We start from the raw sequence: 19,187 nt of genomic DNA, 5'->3' as shown, positions 1-19,187 counted from the left end.
GTAGAGGAAGATGAAGGTCAGCTCTGTTGTGGGGCTGGAGGTTGTGGCGGAGAGGAGGATGAGGGACAAACTGAAGTCCGTCCTGGACGACCCCTCTCGTCCCCTCTATGACGAGCTGTGGCGGATGGGGAGCACCTTCAGCCACAGGCTCCTCCCACCCACAGGCTCCTCCCACCCAGGTGCAAAACAGAAGGGTTCAGGCAGCCATCACACTCTATACCAGCGCCTGAATGTTCCTGTGTGTTCCTGAGTGTTGTGGATGTGTGTGTGTGTATGTGTATATATATATATATATATATATATACACATGCATACTATACTTATGCATACTGTATTACATTATTTTACATACATTATCATACATTATTTATATGTAATTTCATCTATTATGTATATACTATATGCATAGTCTTTATTCTACTGTACTTTTTTCCCCATTGCTGCTGTACTTTTCCACTGCTATCTATCATTCATCTATCTCTCTATCTATCTAAGATTGAGGGAACCTTTGAGAGGGGGAAGTGGGAAAGTGGGAAGATACAAAGAGAGAGATAAGAGAGAGAGAGAGAGGGGGGGGTGTCAAGCAGCAGGGTAGAGCGCTGTCGGTGTGGCTCCCACCTAGAGAGAGCCCGAGGGCGATGATGACGCTGCAGGAAGGGGATTGTGTCGACGCACACAGATACGTCCGCGCTCGCCTGTCACACGGCCGTCAGCCGTCATACAACATTCATGGGGCGCTCACTTTTGTGCCCGGAGATGAAGGAGGGTGACATCTCTCTCCGTCACTGTCGCTTTGAGCCTTTGTTCCCTTGCTTCTCCCTCTCCATCACTCTCTCCCTTTATCTCTCTCCGTGTCACCGTCTACTGAACTCAAACGGTTTCAGTGCACCACGAAATAAGACACAGCCAGAACTTCCTGTTATGAAAAACTCATTTTCAGTGCTTGTGCACATGCATCTGGGTCTCTGAGGGGCCTACTAACACACACACTTTGAAAAAAAGACAACCCAGTGATTTTTTTATGGGCTGCCAAATTCTGAATTCCACAAGCTGTTCAGATTTGCCTGGGCTACTGACATCAGAAGGCCACCGTCTGAAAATAAAAACTTGAAAAACTTGGAAATGGTTAACTAGTCGTTCAGGAACATCCTGCTGCATTTGTTTGAACTTCTGGAGGCACGGACAGAGTGGGGGTGGGGGTGGGGGAGCTCATTTGTTTGAACCTCTGGAGGCACGGACGGAGCGGGGGTGGGGGAGCAGGAGCTCATTTGTTTGAACCTCTGGAGGCACGGACGGAGCGGGGGTGGGGGAGCAGGAGCTCATTTGTTTGAACTTCCGGAGGCACGGACGGAGTGGGGGTGGGGGAGCAGGAGCTCATTTGTTTGAACTTCCGGAGGCACGGACGGAGTGGGGGTGGGGGAGCAGGAGCTCATTTGTTTGAACTTCCGGAGGCACGGACGGAGCGGGGGTGGGGGAGCAGGAGCTCATTTGTATTAAAGCTACAGACCCAGAAACGGCGTGTCCAGAACAGGACTGAAACAGAGGCTAGAGGAACGCTAGAATGCCTAATCTGAGTGTTGTTTTCTAAAAAAAATAATATTCAAAGACATGTTTTGGGGACAACAGAGATCTATATTAACGGGTTGAAAAGGAGCATAAGGGACCTTTCACAGTGGTCTCTTGCACGGACAAGTTGCCTTCCACAGAGTTCCAAGAGTGCAGAAAAAAATGAGACGCACCTCCACAAGACGCACCTCCACAGTTGACAGGAAATCACGTGACCTGTACACCAGAAGATGATAGCGGAAGTATCATTTTTGCGTGAACATTGCACATTTTGGAACGGTAGTCTGTACCTTGTGGTTTAGTGGCTAAGCCTAGTCTGCCCCAATATTGGTAAAGTGGTTTTGTTGAGTCATAGCTGGGCTATGCAAGTTACTGCTCAGTCATTAGTGACTAGAGCCACATACCCACAGGATATTTTTTACATTAGGGGCCGGGCAGCCTCAGTATTTCTCAATAATCTGAATCTTCTTCCTAGGAGGTCTGACTTCTCATGCATGAAAAATCACCAAACTGTGCACATAGGTCCAGTCCTACAGGTCCAGTCCTACAGGTCCAGTCCTACAGTATGCCAGAAGCCCTCAACTGGCATAGGGGGCCAATAGTCCTGATGGTGGTGCTACAGCAACAGTCTAGTTTAAACTCAAGTTTAAAACTTTAAAAAATCATCACAAATCAGCCGTACGTGTCATCACTTTGCTACCACCACCAACCTGTAGGCCCAAGTGAGCAGAAACGGCCATATGCTCTGAGCTGGGTTCTGAGGGTATTCTAAACTATCAAAATCCAATCATGTTTTTTCAATTTCAACCAATTTCAACCAATAATATGACAACCACCCTCAATTTTCAACTTTCAGCAACACACATTATTTGGCTAGTTAGCAACAGCATTGCATGTTTGCATTACTTTAGTCATTTAGCTGAAACTTTTATCCAAAGTGACTTACATAATTGCATTTAACATAGGAAGTTAGTGTACTAATATTCATGTGTTTTGAGCCTATGGGGAAATATGAGCAGTCCTAATGTTGGTGGGCAGTTCACTGTGTGGCCAGGACAGAAAAGAGCTGTGGCCATGTCACAACCTCAAACCTTGGTCCATCTCCTAACTGTAGCAACAGGAGAACATAAGCCTGCACCAGTTTGTGTATGTGTGTCCACCTAGACCCTCGTATATTTGCCATTTGTCTCCTTCCTCCTCCAACTCCGCCCGGACCCGACCCAGTGCTGCGCAGCGGCTCGAATTTGTGATACGGCTTGATGTGCGTTTGATGCAGCATATCACCAAGGAACACAATAATGGAAAAAACATTGGTTTACATTGCGTTTTAATCTACATACAACCACACTCCATATCTCAGCTGCGTATCAGCACCCACGTTCATCAAATCAAATCAAATAAGCTTTGGGATGCTACAATTATAAAGTGAAAGTGTCTGCTCTGCTCCCCAGGCGTGCAACAGAGTGGGTTTCAGCACAGGGCAACGGTGTCGGATTTCACTCACGACATGACGAGAGAGGCTGTAGAGCTTACAGATCGCCTCATTAATGTTATCAGGTTCCCTATTCACACTGGGTTTATAGACGATTATGTTGCAAAATAGGCACTTTTGCCTTTGAAAATCCTTTAACCATCTTGTGTAACCAACTCGAGCAGCCCTCAGCCCTCACAAACGTTCTTTCCAAACAATTGTAAACTTTTTTCAGTTAATGTCCTTTTTTCCCCCATTTTGTTTTATATGACATTTTATGTGTTTCTTGCACTTTGTCTTGATGCTTTTAGTTTTAGTTTAGTTTGAGGCTTTTAATGTCTCGCGTAAAGCACTTTGAATTGCCTTGTTGCTGAATTGTGCTATACAAATAAACTTGTCTTGACTTTACTTAACGTTAGCTTTGTGTTCACCCCAAACCTATGCAAACATAAACAAACGGTCTGAAAGTAGTTTGGTGAACTGGACACTGGACTAAGGGAAATGTGAACTGTATGATTGATTGATTGATTGATTGATTGATTGAATACCGAAGACGCACGAACACCTCGAATATCAACGTGGAAAAGTGAGAGCTGGAAGAGTCTCTCCTGTGCGCGAGGCTACCTCAGGCGCAACGCAGATGAACACACAAAAAACGTCACGAAGACGACCAACTTCCACTGGAGGGATTCCTGTCAGCTGTGGAGTTCCTCTTTTAGAGGTCGGCCATGTCTTCTGCAGCTAGACGCTTCCCCAAATTTAACATGCTCACGGCAAACAGCAACGGTATTGGAAACGACATATTGCGTCTCGACCTCCGCCACTTCCTCTAGGAGCTAGCCAGCAGATTTCAATAGATGGTTAACCATGAGCATATGAAATGTGTGGGTTGTGTAAAAATCTGGATTCTTCTTCCTCAGTGCGAGTCTGTGGACTCTTGCCAGAGAGACTGATCCAGATGTTGTTAGCCGAGCGAGGCCTCACACAGGCATACCACCAGCAACCAAAGCACTGACACCGCGTTTGACCTAGAAAACAGTAACACACACAGGTTCTAAAAATAGCCTGGTCACAATAATCCTAACATACGCAAGCAGAGTGTGTGACGCTGTGCAATTCAGAGAATATTCCCATTCCTTCCTAAGAATACAGCCTCTGTCTCCTGGGTAGTGAAGCGAGGAAGCAAGTAGCACTCTTAGCCAGCAACCAGCAGCCAAAAAGCTCTGATCTGTTGGATAACGAGTAAAACTACCATTCAGTGTCATGTGTTGGGGAAAGGGGGTAGGGAGGGTGGTCTCTAAAATGACCCAATACCAGCATCAACAGAGATCCATTTAGACTATTGTGAAATGTGTGCTGATCAGGGAGAGAGAAATGTACAGGGAGGCTCGGGGCACCTCCAGCACCTGGGTTTAACATATGGCCCCAAGTTCTGTTCTCACCTGTGACCCTCTCAGATGGTGGCTTGTCCTCCACACTTAGACACAGAGAAAACTACGTCCTGTATTAAGAACCAGACCAGAGAAATAGTAGGACAAACCTCGCCTTCTAGTTCTAACGTTGTACTGGTGGCTTATTTGTCTTCCTCATCCTGAAGGGATGAATGTCGACACCTGCTCCACAATGGCTGGACACACCTGTAAGCCTTTGGAGAACCAAAGTTTCTCGGGCCTAGTGGCCCATAGGGCAGGAGCCCATCTCCTGTTTCTGTAGCGTGAGGCAGCTTGATGTACAAGTGCACCCCCTGGACATGAAGCTAGTATGTCACAGGGACTCACCCCCAACCCAACCCTTGATGCTGAGTGCCAAGCAGGGAGGCATCGGTTACCATTTTGATATGGTCTTTGGTATGACTCGGCCGGGGATCGAACTCACAACCTCTCAGTCTCAGGGCGGACACTCCTTATGCTTAGTTACTTGCTTACTTTAAGCTTTTCCTTACGTAGTTCTATGGCAGTTCAACAGGACAGGATCTGTAAACTGTAATGCAAACAAAGACACACACACACACACACACACCAGCATGGCCTCCCAAGACTACATACAGACACTCTCTTACAGCTAAAGAAGGATTATATAGGCCTGTCTTCTTCTTCGTGTGGGTTTCAATGTTTCTCCCCCCCCCAGGCTCGGGGCTATCCTTTTACCATGGGTGAGGGCTATATATCCGGGCACACCTCCAGTAGCCATGTCTATTAGCTGAGAAATTCAGATCTCAAGGTGTGCTTCAGTGCAGTTAACAGCAGCTACAGCCGTGGGTGAGACTCAAACTCTCCGAGCCTAAACATCCTTGATCTCAGCTTTCTCCTCGTAGACATACGAGACACATATATCGCAGTGCACACAACGTGTAGGCATGTAAACACACACGACAAACAGGCCATAGATGGAGCCGCGGGGAACAGTTGGTCCTGGCCGTAGCCACGGCGACGTTAAGGCGACAGGGCGGAATTCTGGGAAGGAGGTGTTGAGTCACAGGAGGCATTTCCACCGGAGGCCACCGAAATAACCCCGATTCTGAGAGGAAGGCTATGAGGGGGAGTGGCCGGGGGGGGAAGTGAAAGCCCATAGGGCCACGATGAGGGGGCAGGAGAGGGGGAGGGCTAGGGGTTCCCTCATGACCGGCCAATAATAAGACCTCCGGACACGAGTGGAAAATGCAAGGTCGTGGACCGCCCGAAATATCACATATGATTTTCAAACAACGTCGCGTTGACATTGCTGGAGCGACTCCAGCTATGACAACCACTACAAACACAGCCCGCCTCCGGGGGAGAGCCTGTGATTGGCTATCTAGGCTTATCCTCCAATCCAGTTAAAATGTCAAAAGGCTTAGGACGGTAGAGTCACATCTGAGCCCGGCACTGAGTGACCTGTGGCAGAAGTGGGTGAATTAGGCCCCCCAGCGTTGGATGGTGTTGTAGAATTTCTCGTTCAATATGGGTTAAGAAGCAAAACAGTTCAACAGAGTTACCAGAATGTATTCATCCAAGGATAGATACAGACACTTGTGTGGCTTCTGTCAAGCAAGCTTGTAGCAGAGCTAGTTAGTTGAGAGAGCGCCCAATGCAATCTGTGTTTCACTATTTCACCAGAAGATGTGCAACTACCCCTTTCCTGACCATAAATCTGGACGTAATATGAGATTTAAAACCTAGACATAGATGGACCCTCCCAGTCCCAGATGGACCCTCCCAGTCCCAGGTGGACCCTCCCAGTCCCAGGTGGACTCTCCCAGTCCCAGATGGACCCTCCCAGTCCCAGATGGACTCTCCCAGTCCCAGGTGGACTCTCCCAGTTCCAGATGGACCCTCCCAGTCCCAGATGGACCCTCCCAGTCCCAGATGGACTCTCCCAGTCCCAGGTGGACTCTCCCAGTTCCAGATGGACTCTCCCAGTCCCAGATGGACCCTCCCAGTTCCAGGTGGACCCTCCCAGTCCCAGATGGACTCTCCCAGTCCCAGATGGACCCTCCCAGTCCCAGGTGGACTCTCCCAGTCCCAGGTGGACCCTCCCAGTCCCAGGTGGACCCTCCCAGTCCCAGGTGGACCCTCCCAGTCCCAGGTGGACCCTCCCAGTCCCAGGTGGACCCTCCCAGTCCCAGGTGGACTCTCCCAGTCCCAGGTGGACCCTCCCAGTCCCAGGTGGACTGTATATTGTAAAGTTCCCAAGGACATAGATCATTGGGGCTGCCCTTTCCATCCCACCGTGGTTGTAAAGATAACCAGCTTACCAGGGCACTTTCCTAACACACACACACCTTTGTAACCACAACCCACTGATCTTCTCATTGAAAAACATGTTAAACATTACACACTGTCCATTGTCCAGAACTAATTCTTACCCTTACAATGGCAATTCTGGATTCAATGTTGTATGACACGCTGTTTGTCCCATTCTGCAACATGCCGTGTGTGTGTGTGTGTGTGTGTGTGTGTGTGTGTGTATATAGTGGACAGTCTCCAGCCTCACAGGCCCTGTTCCCCATGATCCAGGGTGGCCTGAGGCGGTCCCTCTCCGTGTCCCTCTGACCCACGTGTCCCCGCAGCCTGGGGAGGAGGGACAGCCATCATTCTGCTACAAGGGGAGAGTTAAAAATACCCTGCGCCCCCTGAGCATCTCTTGCATCATGTTCCTCCTCCTGCTATCCAGCAAAGTCCAGCCTGCCTCTAAAAACTACCCTCTGTTACACAGAGAGAGAGAGAGAGAGAGAGGGAGGGAGAGAGGGAGAGAGAGAGAGAGAGAGGGAGAGAGGGAGGGAGAGAGAAAGAGAGAGAGAGGGAGAGAGAGCGAGAGAGCGAGAGAGAGAGGAGAGAGAGCGAGAGAGCGAGAGAGAGAGAGAGAGAGAGAGAGAGAGAGGGAGAGAGGGAGAGAGAAAGAGAGAGAGAGAGAGGGAGGGAGAGAGAGGGAGAGAGAGAGAGAGAGAGGTAGAGAGAGAGGGAGAGAGAGAGCAAGAGAGAGAGAGAGAGAGAGAGAGCGAGAGGGAGGGAGGGAGAGAGGGAGAGAGAGCAAGGGAAAGAGAGTAAGAGAGAGAGAGAGAGAGCAAGAGAGAGCGAGAGAGAGAGAGAGAGAGCGGGAGAGAGAGAGCGAGAGAGAGCAAGAGAGAGAGAGAGAGAGAGAGCGAGGGAGGGAGGGAGAGGGAGCGAGCGAGAGAGAGAGGGAGAGAGGGAGCAAGGATAAAAAGAGAAAGAAAAGGATAAAGAGAGAAAGAAAGAGATTGCTGGAATCAATGGCTTATATCCTCTTCTGAGTTTTGTTTGAGAGCATTTTTATTCAATCCAGCTCAAATTGAGCAACAAACGATGGTCATTTCCCACCAGTAAATCCCTCGCAGCACACAAAACTTTACCAGAACCGTAACAATTCTGCTCGGTCTCTTCACTTAGAGCCCGGGGTGGATGTGCAGCCATCAGAGAGTGAGAGAAGAGAAGGGTGAAGAGATGGCTAAAGGCTTTGAGAATGAAGGAGGAGGACAACCCTTTGACAAGGTTTTATGGACGGACCTTAACCAGAGAGAAAACACTGATTACAGCAAGTGTTTCCATCTCAAGGACGGCCCCCCACACCTGGGTCATCATTTATTCATGGCTCTATTCGTTCCACAATCAACAGGGTCTGAAGGTGTCCGCCCAAACAGTCATTATTATTTGGCCTCAGCATGAACCTCTTGCTCACAGAGTTCCCTTTTCCAAACAACACATTCGTCCACCTGAAAGATGAGGTAAGGTGAGCTAATATGCAAATGACACTTTAATTAATTAGTGATGTGCTGAGGTAGAATTTAAACTCCTGTGAGTGACATTCAGTCTGGGTAGCTTGGTCTAGGAGCCTCAACAAACTGTGTAACAGAGAACACCATTATGTAACCCGACGGAAAAGAAAAACATCCCAGCCACCATTTTGTCCATCAGATAATTCATGCAGCCCCCCCCCCCCCCCCCCACAAGGGCTGTAGATGTTTCCAGAAACTGAGACAATCTCTCTGACATCATCCCTCCATCCAAGAAAGTGTAGCGGCAACAAGATGCACAGGCAGCCATTGTGAGCTCCTGTTGATACAAACACGGAGAGGACAGACAGCCAGCTACTGTCAGGCGTTTTACTGAGAGAACTTTGGTAACCCTCAAGGTTCAAGGTGGTTTATTTGTCATAGCCTACATAACATGGGTACCGTGAACAATGATGACAGTTCACCTCCTTGGCAAATAAAGACCAAGGAAGGAAACTGCTGAGGAAAGCCGACAGACGCTCCCCCAGCCCCACGTCTCGGGCCAAGGTCCATCCTACCGACGGTTTCTGGCAGAGTGAAGCTTTGAGAGACGGAGTTCTGCAGACGTGCTTTACTTCTAAGCCCGGCGGTAAGCCTTGCTCAATCAACTCCACGTACTGGATTTTGGCTTTGAACCGACGATCATGGAGCCTACCGTTTTCATCAAAAGCATAATTTGATGGGACTACAATAAAATTCAATAGACAGTCAACATTCCCTTCAAAGGGTCCTAATGAATCTTTGTTTGGGGGCAAATAGACCGTCTCAACAGGTCAGATTAACAATGTTTGACAGAGCTTTCTACAGCTTGGTTAAGACCACTTTCACCAATCATCCAACACTTCAAGCATATCTATCTGCGACAGAAAATTATTACACAAGAGACTTAACTTACCACCATCATCAGGTGTGTGCACAGCCTCAGAAACCTCAGCTATTCATCTCTCCCATCTCTCTGATCTGAGCAATCCCAGTTGTTATTGATACTGCTGCTATGATTAGTGACCTGAGAAAGAACCATCTCTAACGACCTAGAAACTCAATAGGAGGATGAAGCTGCTTGTTGTGTGTGAAACGCATTGGCCAACGATTTGTTTAGGGGCGGAAAGTATTTCTCCTCTCTCCATTGAGCCCCCAAACCTGCTCTCTATCCCCTCCGTCATTGCCTCAACAGGAGGTTACCATGGAGACATAGGAGGCTCCGTCGTGATTGGCTGCTAGGATGAAGTCAGTGTGACGAGAGGAGTGGAAAGCGGACCCTAGCAGAGCTGCGGTGTCTCTCTACCATTTATCCTTTCCCTCTCTCTCTACAGTATCTCTCCCCACTTATCTGATATAGTTTGCAGTGAATTTCACTTTTTACTATCATATAACTTTGTGTGTATGGCAAGATACTGACGTTTATCACTAGCTAGTCTCTGTGTACTTCTCATTCCATTTCTGGCAAAACTGGTCAAAACTGGTCAAAGTACCAAATAAAGAGTGTGAATTCTAGATCATTTGTTGATACAAAGGTGACAAAAGGGTAGCTGTCAAAAATGTGGCAACAGGAAGGAGGACTGATGAGTGATGAGTATAACCTCTCTTTCAAACACCGACTTCCATTATGCAAAACCAAAACAGAATGGCTTCGGCTGTTGTTGGGAAAAGACATCTGCATAGGCAAATCCACTTCCTGCTCAAATGTCATAGTGTGTAGTTCAAAAGGAAACGCAAGACCATTTCACCACATTACTTTTATCACTTCAAGGTGATATTGCTTGTGCCTGACGGATAGGAGGACCGCGCTGGCCATGTTGACTTGCAGGTAAAGCAGACGACAGACAACACAAGTTTCACTGCTGAACGGCCACACCCTCCAGATCGGGTGATTTGCGCACCTCCTGGGAGAGAGAGACACAGAGAGAGAGAGACACCGAGAGAGAGACGGTGGCAGTGAGGACGATGGGGGCTGGTTTATTTATAGAGATGCAAGGGGCTTCGTCGCCTCTTTTACCTCTTCATTTTCAAATTACTGTGGTAAATCAGTCGTCACCCCGAGAGATTTCACCTCCTGGCGCACTAAAGGTGCACCGCCACTCAGGGCTATTAAAACCGAACACATCAGCACCACAGCCAGCAACCCACGGCCCCGTTACGCAACAGGAAACACACACTCATCCTTTTAAAGGGTAACTAAACAAAGAAACAACAAGCCCCATCAAAACATGAGTACCAAATTCCATTCTGTGGTAGGCTAATCTACCTAGTAATCTCCTCCTATATTAATGAACCCGTCAAATCATCAAAATCATCAATGTCAAAATAAAAATGTGTAGGCTACAGATTGTTCACGAATTCGGAGTGTACAGTCACCAGTTCCATGTCACTTAAAGGAGTAGTAAAAGGAAAAATCATGTTTAGCCCTGTTTTAAGGTTACTTATGATCATATACAATGGTTCAGATCAAAAAGTTGACCAAACTAGCACTTTTGAGAAAGTCTGATAATTGCTCTACCACCATTTTGGTCAAACAATGGATGTGGGTGGGCACCGTGAAAAAGCATTCAAAAAACATGTTAAACTCTCAATTTCAAAGACAAGAAACTCACCGAGGTGTTAGTTGGCGTTCTGACATATAATTTGCCATAAAGTAAGATTCTAGTTGATCTGGAAAGGTGAATTTTGGTGATTTTTCCCTTTACTACTCCTTTAAGACAGGTGAGCTGTCCTATCTTGGATATTATATATCTAGAGATGTCAACAGCCAGAATAAATGAGGCTAAGGAGACTAGTTTATATAATTGGCGCGCTGTAGCTGACTCACTACAATATCTCTTAGGGTGAATCCTCTCCTTTCCTAGTAGTATTTTTTGTAGTACCTCTGCATTTCCCTTTGTGTGTGTGTGTGTGTGTGTGTGTGTTTGCATGTGTATGTGTGGGTGTGCAATATATGTTAGGGATATATACTTTTGTCTGATCATATTGTGTGGGTAGTGGTAATTACAGCAAATGTCCCTTCTGTGTGTGTGTGTGTGTGTGTGTGTGTCTGGGGTGTGGGTTGGATGCTCTTTTTCTTTTCTTCTGTATTATGTAATTATTTGTCTACCTTTGTATTTGGTTCCTTGTCTATTTTATGTGTGTAATTATGATATTTGTATTGTGAACATTATTTCATTGATATATTATTGGTTATTTTATGTACTGTTTGTTATTATTGTTGCTAAAATCTGTGCTTTAAGCCGTGCTTTCAGTTGTGTAACTTGTATGTTAAATAAACATTTGATCGCAAAAAAAAAAGACAGCTGTCCTAGCCCATCAGTTAAATGTACAGGTGATGAATCTGTTTAGGCAGTTACAGCCCATGCAGTCTGCTTTTAAGAGCCTCTAACCCGATTTTTGCAAGCCTGTTGAAATCTTCCAGGAAGGGCTTACGCAGACAGCTGCTCTCCGCTTGACCATAAATGGCCATTTTCAAGGTTTCAGTCCTTATTCCAGTCCAGTGATTATCGTACCCTGGGGTCACTTTTCCAACTATCTAGAGAGTTCAGCCGTAGTCACCTGTGGCTCTTTAATCATACAAGCCTCTGCAGAGGGAGCCAGAACCCAGCCGGCCCGTGTCTCAGCACATCCCAGAGGTCCGATTGTGACGGAGGAGGTCTCTCTGAATGGAGGAGACCAGAGGAGACCAGAGGAGGAGACCAGAGCCGCCCCGGAGCGACATGGAACCCTCTGGTGCAGAGAGAGACAGAGGGCATAATGTGGAGAGACTTCCCACAACAGAACATAGTTCGGGAGGGGATAAAAGGAGACGGAGGTGAGGGTCTGGGTCTATTTTTAGCCGGGGGGAGAAGTCAGGCGTCTGCGGACGGTGGAAAAGAACGAGGGGCACGGCTACGGTGACGAGAAGCAGCGCCGTCGCTTTCATTTCCCATGATCCCCGGGAGTCGGTGCGCTGACAGACACACTAGCTGGTGGGAGGCACACAAGCAAACAAAACACTGAATGGTCACATGCCACACACACACACACACACATTAATATGTAAAGGAAGAGGGCCGTATAGCCTACTCTACAGACACCGCTAAACAGATCTTATACAGATGGAGCATAAACTGGGCCTTCACACAGCATGGCACACAGGGCGGACAGGAGGAGATCGACAACACAGCAACACACTTTCAACATTACTAATTCACAGCAGAGCACTTGCTGATTAGATTTGCCAATCCCAACATCTACTGGGGGGATTGAGGTCTTTGCTTCGTTTGAGCGCTGCTAATTGCATTTTTCTGCTTTAATAGCAGAGCACTTCCCTGATGGGAATGGAAGGCCGGTGTCATCCCCGGGCTCGTCATCCCCGGGCTCGTCATCCCCGGGCTCGTCATCCCTGTCCTCCGGCAGCCCTGCAGGACGGAGCCACAGAACAGTCTCCCCCGCGTTCAAAATTACAATAATTCTTAACTTTTCAGCACAAGACGCGCGTCGCACTGCTCACTGGCCAATCAAATCATTGCCTCTACGACTGTTAATGTGACTGTTACGTTTTCAGGCGAGAAAGTAACCGTGTAGATTCCCCATTATGTGTTCAGTTTAACCAAATAACACCCGTGTAATAGAGTTTGGGGAACCTGGCTAAAATCTTCTAGCTAGCGCCACAGACCCCAGACGCACCGCGCTGTTTCACCTGAGCGGTCTCAGACGGTTTTAAAAGCATCCACGCCTCCAGCGATCACGACCCAACACTTGACAAGGGAGCACGTCTCTGAACACGACGCATAAACACCCCCTTGGCTGAAACTTGGGGTGGAAGACGGGGAGAAGGGGGAAAGCAGGTGTGAAAGAAAAAGTGCCCTCCTATACACTCCGTCTCCACTTAACTGAAGCAGCAGTCCCAAACAGTAGATGGAGGGGGGGGGGGGGTGACACTCCCCTTCACAAACATTTCTTCCTCTCCACTTCCCAGACAACACCTTTGCGGGAACATTAATTTAGCAGTGCTGTGCCATTAATCAGCCAGCTCATTGGGGATGCGTGGGGACACGTTGTTCGGCAGCGGTCCCTGTCAACGGCTGAACACGCCAGCATTAGCAGCACCTGTTCTGTTTCAGGGTGCTGGTGGAGAGGAGAGAGGAAGGGAGGGGGGGGGGGTAGTGGTTGTGGAGAGGTACGGGGCCTAGGAGGAAGGAGGGGGGGGGGGTGTTGGTGTGGTGAATTTGTGCTGAGACACAATGTTCCATTCGGGGCTTGGCGCCGAGCAAACGATGGAAGCTTATTTTGAAATATTGTCAACCAGCTCAAGGAGCGAAACAGGAAGAGCAAAGATTTCAACTCAGTGTTAAGACTCCAGTGCTTACACAGGCAGAAGTGCATGTCAAATCGATCTAGTACAGTACAGACTTACAGGAAGTGATGTTATCCACATCCATTTTAATCAGATTACCTTGCGAATGATTACCTCCAGGTTACGATCAAGGTCTACAGACAACCAACTTGTCACGCCCTTTGAATCAACCAATTATCTCTTGCATCTCTGGACCAACGCGTTTCCTAATCCGCTCTATAGCCATCAGTCAACATGGAAGAACGGGCCGTGAGAAGGAATGGAACATGGACACATATCAGACATCGTAAAGAGGACCGCCTTTCTCAGTTCAACAACAAGCTCTCCGATGACAAGCTCTCAGACGCTCCATCTTCGCCGGTATCCGGCGCATCTTATCAGTCAGCATAAAGACATAACTCACTTCCCAGGGGGAGGGGTGTAGAGTGCGCGAGTGAGGCTGCTTAGGCAGAAGAGTTAACGGTATCTCCCCTTCCCTTCTCGCTGTTCTTGAATCACGCTTCACCCAACAGGAGCTGCGTCGAGTGCCAGGGTGAAATTCCACACGTCTGCGTCACAAATACACTCGAGGAATTAAGAGGCACACCGGGTCATCATGTTGCCGAACATACACACACCTCGGGCATATGGTGGAGCGCAGGCAAACACACAAAGACACCTGAATATAGACACAGGGTCCAAAGCGCTAAGTGGCGAGTGATTATGTTTGAGAAGGGGATGTGTCGAAAGATAGCCTGCATTAGGTTGTTGCATGATTTAAGTGGTGCTGTATTCTCAGTCCAGTGAATTTCCCCAAGTATGTGACCAAAAGGTCCCCGGATTGTGTCAGCCACGCTCATGCCTCTATTTGAATTGAAAAAACAATGATATCCCTTTGTTGCTCACGACTCACGACTTTTCTGGTATAATATTGTTCACCTCACTCAATCGGTGCTTCTGTGACAGGCTGTTTTGTAGAGTGTCGCAGGGGTAGCTTGTCACAGTTGTGGCACTTTTCTCTACCAACTCACAAAACTCAACAATTTTATTACAATAAAAGAAAGTACACTCTCAAAACATATTTATTACAGAATCTGCAGAGAAATTACACATCGTCCCCCTCAAAGTAGTCCCCCCCAGAGTTAATGCACTTGTGCATTCGCTTTTACCACCCATGGAAGCACTTGGCAAAGTCCTCCTCGTTGAGCCCCCTTAGTTCCCCACTCACGGTGGCTTTGATCTCTTCCACAGAGGTGGGTGGCAAAAGCGAATGCAGAAGTGCATTAACTATATATATAACTCGAGTTGCTTTGTCTTGAGTGAGCACAGAAAGCTGCTGGTGTTTTATCAGTACATATGAAACTGCTGTTAAAAAGGAACATAAAAGTGCACAGGATGGCCACGTCTCAAAACACTCAACCGACAGGAAATATGTCTAGTTTTGTTTCCTGTGGTAAAAGCTGTGATGCAGAAATGTTTTACTGTGAAGTGTTCTTGACAGCTTGACAAGAGTGGGAGATCTAAACCAATTAGGTAGACATACCTTTCACTCACACACACACACACGCACACACACGCACACACACGCGCACACACGGGCACACACGGGCACACACACACACACACACACACACACACACACACACACACACACACACACCTAGCTGTCCGCCCTCCTTCCCAAAATCCCACTCACAGCGTTGGGAACAGCAGGGCTTGTGATCCAGGGGCCCGATGCTTGGCCCTGCTGGATTAGTGGGACAGATCATACCAGAGTGTGAAGGAGCTCTCACATTTCACCCCCCTCCCCACTTTCTCACACAAATAAAACCTATTACTATGTTATGGTGAGGCTATGTGTGATGTGTGATGTTGACATCCCTGGTGTGATGTCCTGGAGTGACAGACAATCTATAGTTTACAGACAGGCTGTACAGACTAACTCTACAATACAAACGATCCAATGGTGAAAATAAACCGTTAGCATGTAATCAGCCTGGATAGAAAATTAAAGTGCACATATTCTCTTTTTTCCCTTCCAATACAAGTGACTCATGATGACTGATGAAATGCAAACAATTTAGAATAACTACCCCTTATAATTGGTTAATAGATCAGCCACAAACTGTTAGTTAATGAGTTATTAATCACTTGTTAAATGTTCTTTAATAATTGGTTAATAGTTAATAGATCACAAAGAAGCGATTAATAAACTACTTACTAATGACTTGTTAAGTGTTTGTTAATAGTCTATCTATATGATGGATGGATGGATGGATGGATGGATGGATGGATGGATGGATGGATGGATGGATGGATGGATGGATGGATGGATGGACGGATGGATGGAGGGATGGAGGGATGGATGGATGGATGGGTGGGTGGATGGATGGATGGGGGGATGGATGGATGGATGGGTGGATGGGTGGATGGATGGACGGATGGATGGAGGGATGGAGGGATGGATGGATGGATGGATGGATGGATGGATGGATGGATGGATGGATGGATGGATGGATGGGGGGATAGATGGATGGATGGATGGATGGATGGATGGATGGATGGATGGATGGATGGATGGATGGATGGATGGATGGATGGATGGATGGATGGATAGATGGATGGATGGATGGATAGATGGATGGACGGATGGATGGGTGGATGGGTGGATGGATGGACGGATGGATGGAGGGATGGAGGGATGGATGGATGGATGGATGGATGGATGGATGGATGGATGGATGGATGGATGGGGGGATAGATGGATGGATGGATGGATGGATGGATGGATGGATGGATGGATAGATGGATGGACGGATGGATGGATGGATGGGTGGATGGGTGGATGGATGGATGGATGGATGGATGGATGGATGGATGGACGGATGGACAGAAGAGAACAACCATGACGGCTCCATGGGCACTGTGCACTCGTGTTAGTAAATGAGGAATAGTTGAAACTTTAGAATAACGTCTCAAAAAGGCCCATAACTCATGAACATGGTATCATGAAATATATAAAATAACATTTGTAAACCTGTAGGCATACTTTGTGGCAATTTTTTGTCAGAACATCAACGGACACCAGTGACCACTCAGTGAGTTTCCTGTCTTTTTGGTGTTGTTGAGGGATTTTGTCCGTGCACCTATGGATCCATTGAGTGTTTCAGCGGTGACGGGCTATACCTCGAGAGCGCACCGCTTGATTAAACTCTGATATCGGCCGTTGTATATGATCGTAAATAACCTCGTAACATGGCTTATAATGCTAAACCCCATACCTGTCCTTTAACAAGTCATTAGTAGTTAACTAATCATTTGTTCATGATCCATTAACTATTTATAAGTCATAGTTCTAAATCATTAACTGACCATTAACAAACATTTAAGACATCATTAAAAACTCATTAACAGTTTGTGAATGATCTATTAACTATTTATAAGAGGCAGTTATTCTAAAGTGCTACCGATGAAATATAACTGCATGTAAACAGATTTTTCTTTATGCAATAAAAATGAATTTTAAAAAAGAAAGTGAAATTGTGATGCTGGCACTTATTAGCCAGAGAACGGTCTCTACAGTATCTAGGTGTGTCTGACTTGCAGGCTAAGGCAGAGGAAGAAGGAGCGAACACACACACACACACACACACACACACACACACACACAACACCGTACTACTGCCTTAGGGAGGGACCAGATAGCAAAACACATTAAGCACTTTGAGATCAAACTGTTAGCCTACAGGACGCAACAGAGCAGGACCCAACCTTAAAGGTGGTGAAGGCATGTGCAGAATGCAGTCTAGGGGGTTCCTCTGTGCTTGACACCTGACTTGTTCTACGCACGCCATACTAGAGAACAGCACCGGAGGTTCCTTTACCCACCCCCACCCCCCAAACCACACCCTGCTGCTCCAGAGCAGGCGTCCCCTGAGAGAGAGGAAGTCAAGAAGCAGCTCCTTGTCTCTGCTGACGTCACCTCAATTGGAGGGACAGCGGAGAAACGAAGGGAGGGACCTCTTCAGAAAGGTTTCTCTCCACGCCCAAGAATCAACGGCGGAGCAAAATGACTGATTTGTGATTTGTGCCACCTCAAAAGGCCCTACCGCACAACAACCAGTTGGCTGAGTGCAGTCCGGTGAGAGAGGATCTTCACTGAGGTCACTGAGTATTTAGTAATGATTTGATGGCTATAATGGCTCTTCTTCACCTTCTAAGTCCTTCCCACTAAGTGTCATCAGCGTGGCACTCCAGCGGTTGTGGAACATTCGGTTATCTCAGTCAAGTGTGTTGATGGTGCTGATGATGCTAAGTGTTTCTTCGTGAGACAGTGGAACAGGGGGAGAAAATATCCTATGAGTCACCGGCTATTGTGCTTTCCATGCTTTATACAACGTGAGCAACCGTCGCACTTATAAATCAGTGGGCTACGTCACATGCATTTTTCAATAAAGGGGGTAACACGACAGCAAAGGTAACAAGTGAGATAGATAATAAATAGTCAGAAGCATTTGGGGACCGGCTGTTATAGCCATTTGTCAGGTAATTCAGCACTGAAGCAACCAAGGCAAAGAGAGGCCAATTCAATTCATGACAAGAATCCATGGAATCTCCATTTTTCAAGTCTGTTCTTGCTTTTAGCTTTGTCATTCTCCGCATGTTAAGATTGCTTAAGTTGAGTTGAGATGAACTTACGCAAACGGTACGAGTTGGGGTAAGAAAATGTTTATTGCGGATTTTCTTAAGTAATGATGCTGCGTGTTGCTTAACATCAACAGATGTTACAAAACATCCAACAGCATAAAAACAAGTTCCTACAAGTCCACTGGTGCCTACAGTACATGAGCACATAGCTCTGCATTCGACACAGGTTAAGCTATAAATCGAGCCGGAAGAGTGCTCTCAAAGCAAGTAACAAGAAGCCGAAATAAATGTGTGTTTATGAGACAGGAATTTCATTGTTTATGAAGACGGGATTTACACTGTTTATGAAGAATTCCACTGTTTACCACATAGGCTACTAAAAATACAAATATGCGTCATGATGACATCCTCTCTGAGTGGCCAACTGCACTTTCAATCCCTTATCTATTCCTGGCAGTAGGTATAACTACATATGTTGGTTTCATTGTGTGAGCCAATAAGAGCACACTCTGTCAGTGTAGTGTCTCAGTAGGCTACATCCCACCACTCCTCGTGTATCCCATCTTCCTTTGGTGCTACTTTACTGTGTAGACTGAGTTTCCCTCAGTCTACACTCGGAGACGTCTTTCAGAGAGAAAGTTGAGTGTGTCAATGAGTTGGAACCTAAGGCCTCAGTGTCCTGAGTCAGGGGCCTGCCTCCAGTGCAGAGCCACCATCTGGACAGCAGTGGTCACTGGTCACAGTCCCCTTCCAGCAGCACAGCTGAGCTGAGTGAGTCCCCCAGGCCTTGAGGATAGGCAAGGGAGACCGTCTGAACGCTGACGGACACACAATCTAACCAACGTGACAGCTGTGTGAAGACAACATGGAAACAGCCCAAAATTACAACCTGCTATTAATGCATTAATGCGTTCACTGCTAAGTCTATTTTA

This window comes from Borostomias antarcticus, assembly GCF_949987555.1.
Source record: "Borostomias antarcticus genome assembly, chromosome: 23".
Taxonomy (NCBI): Eukaryota; Metazoa; Chordata; class Actinopteri; order Stomiiformes; family Stomiidae; genus Borostomias; species Borostomias antarcticus.
Note: the sequence above shows the minus strand (reverse complement) of the source record.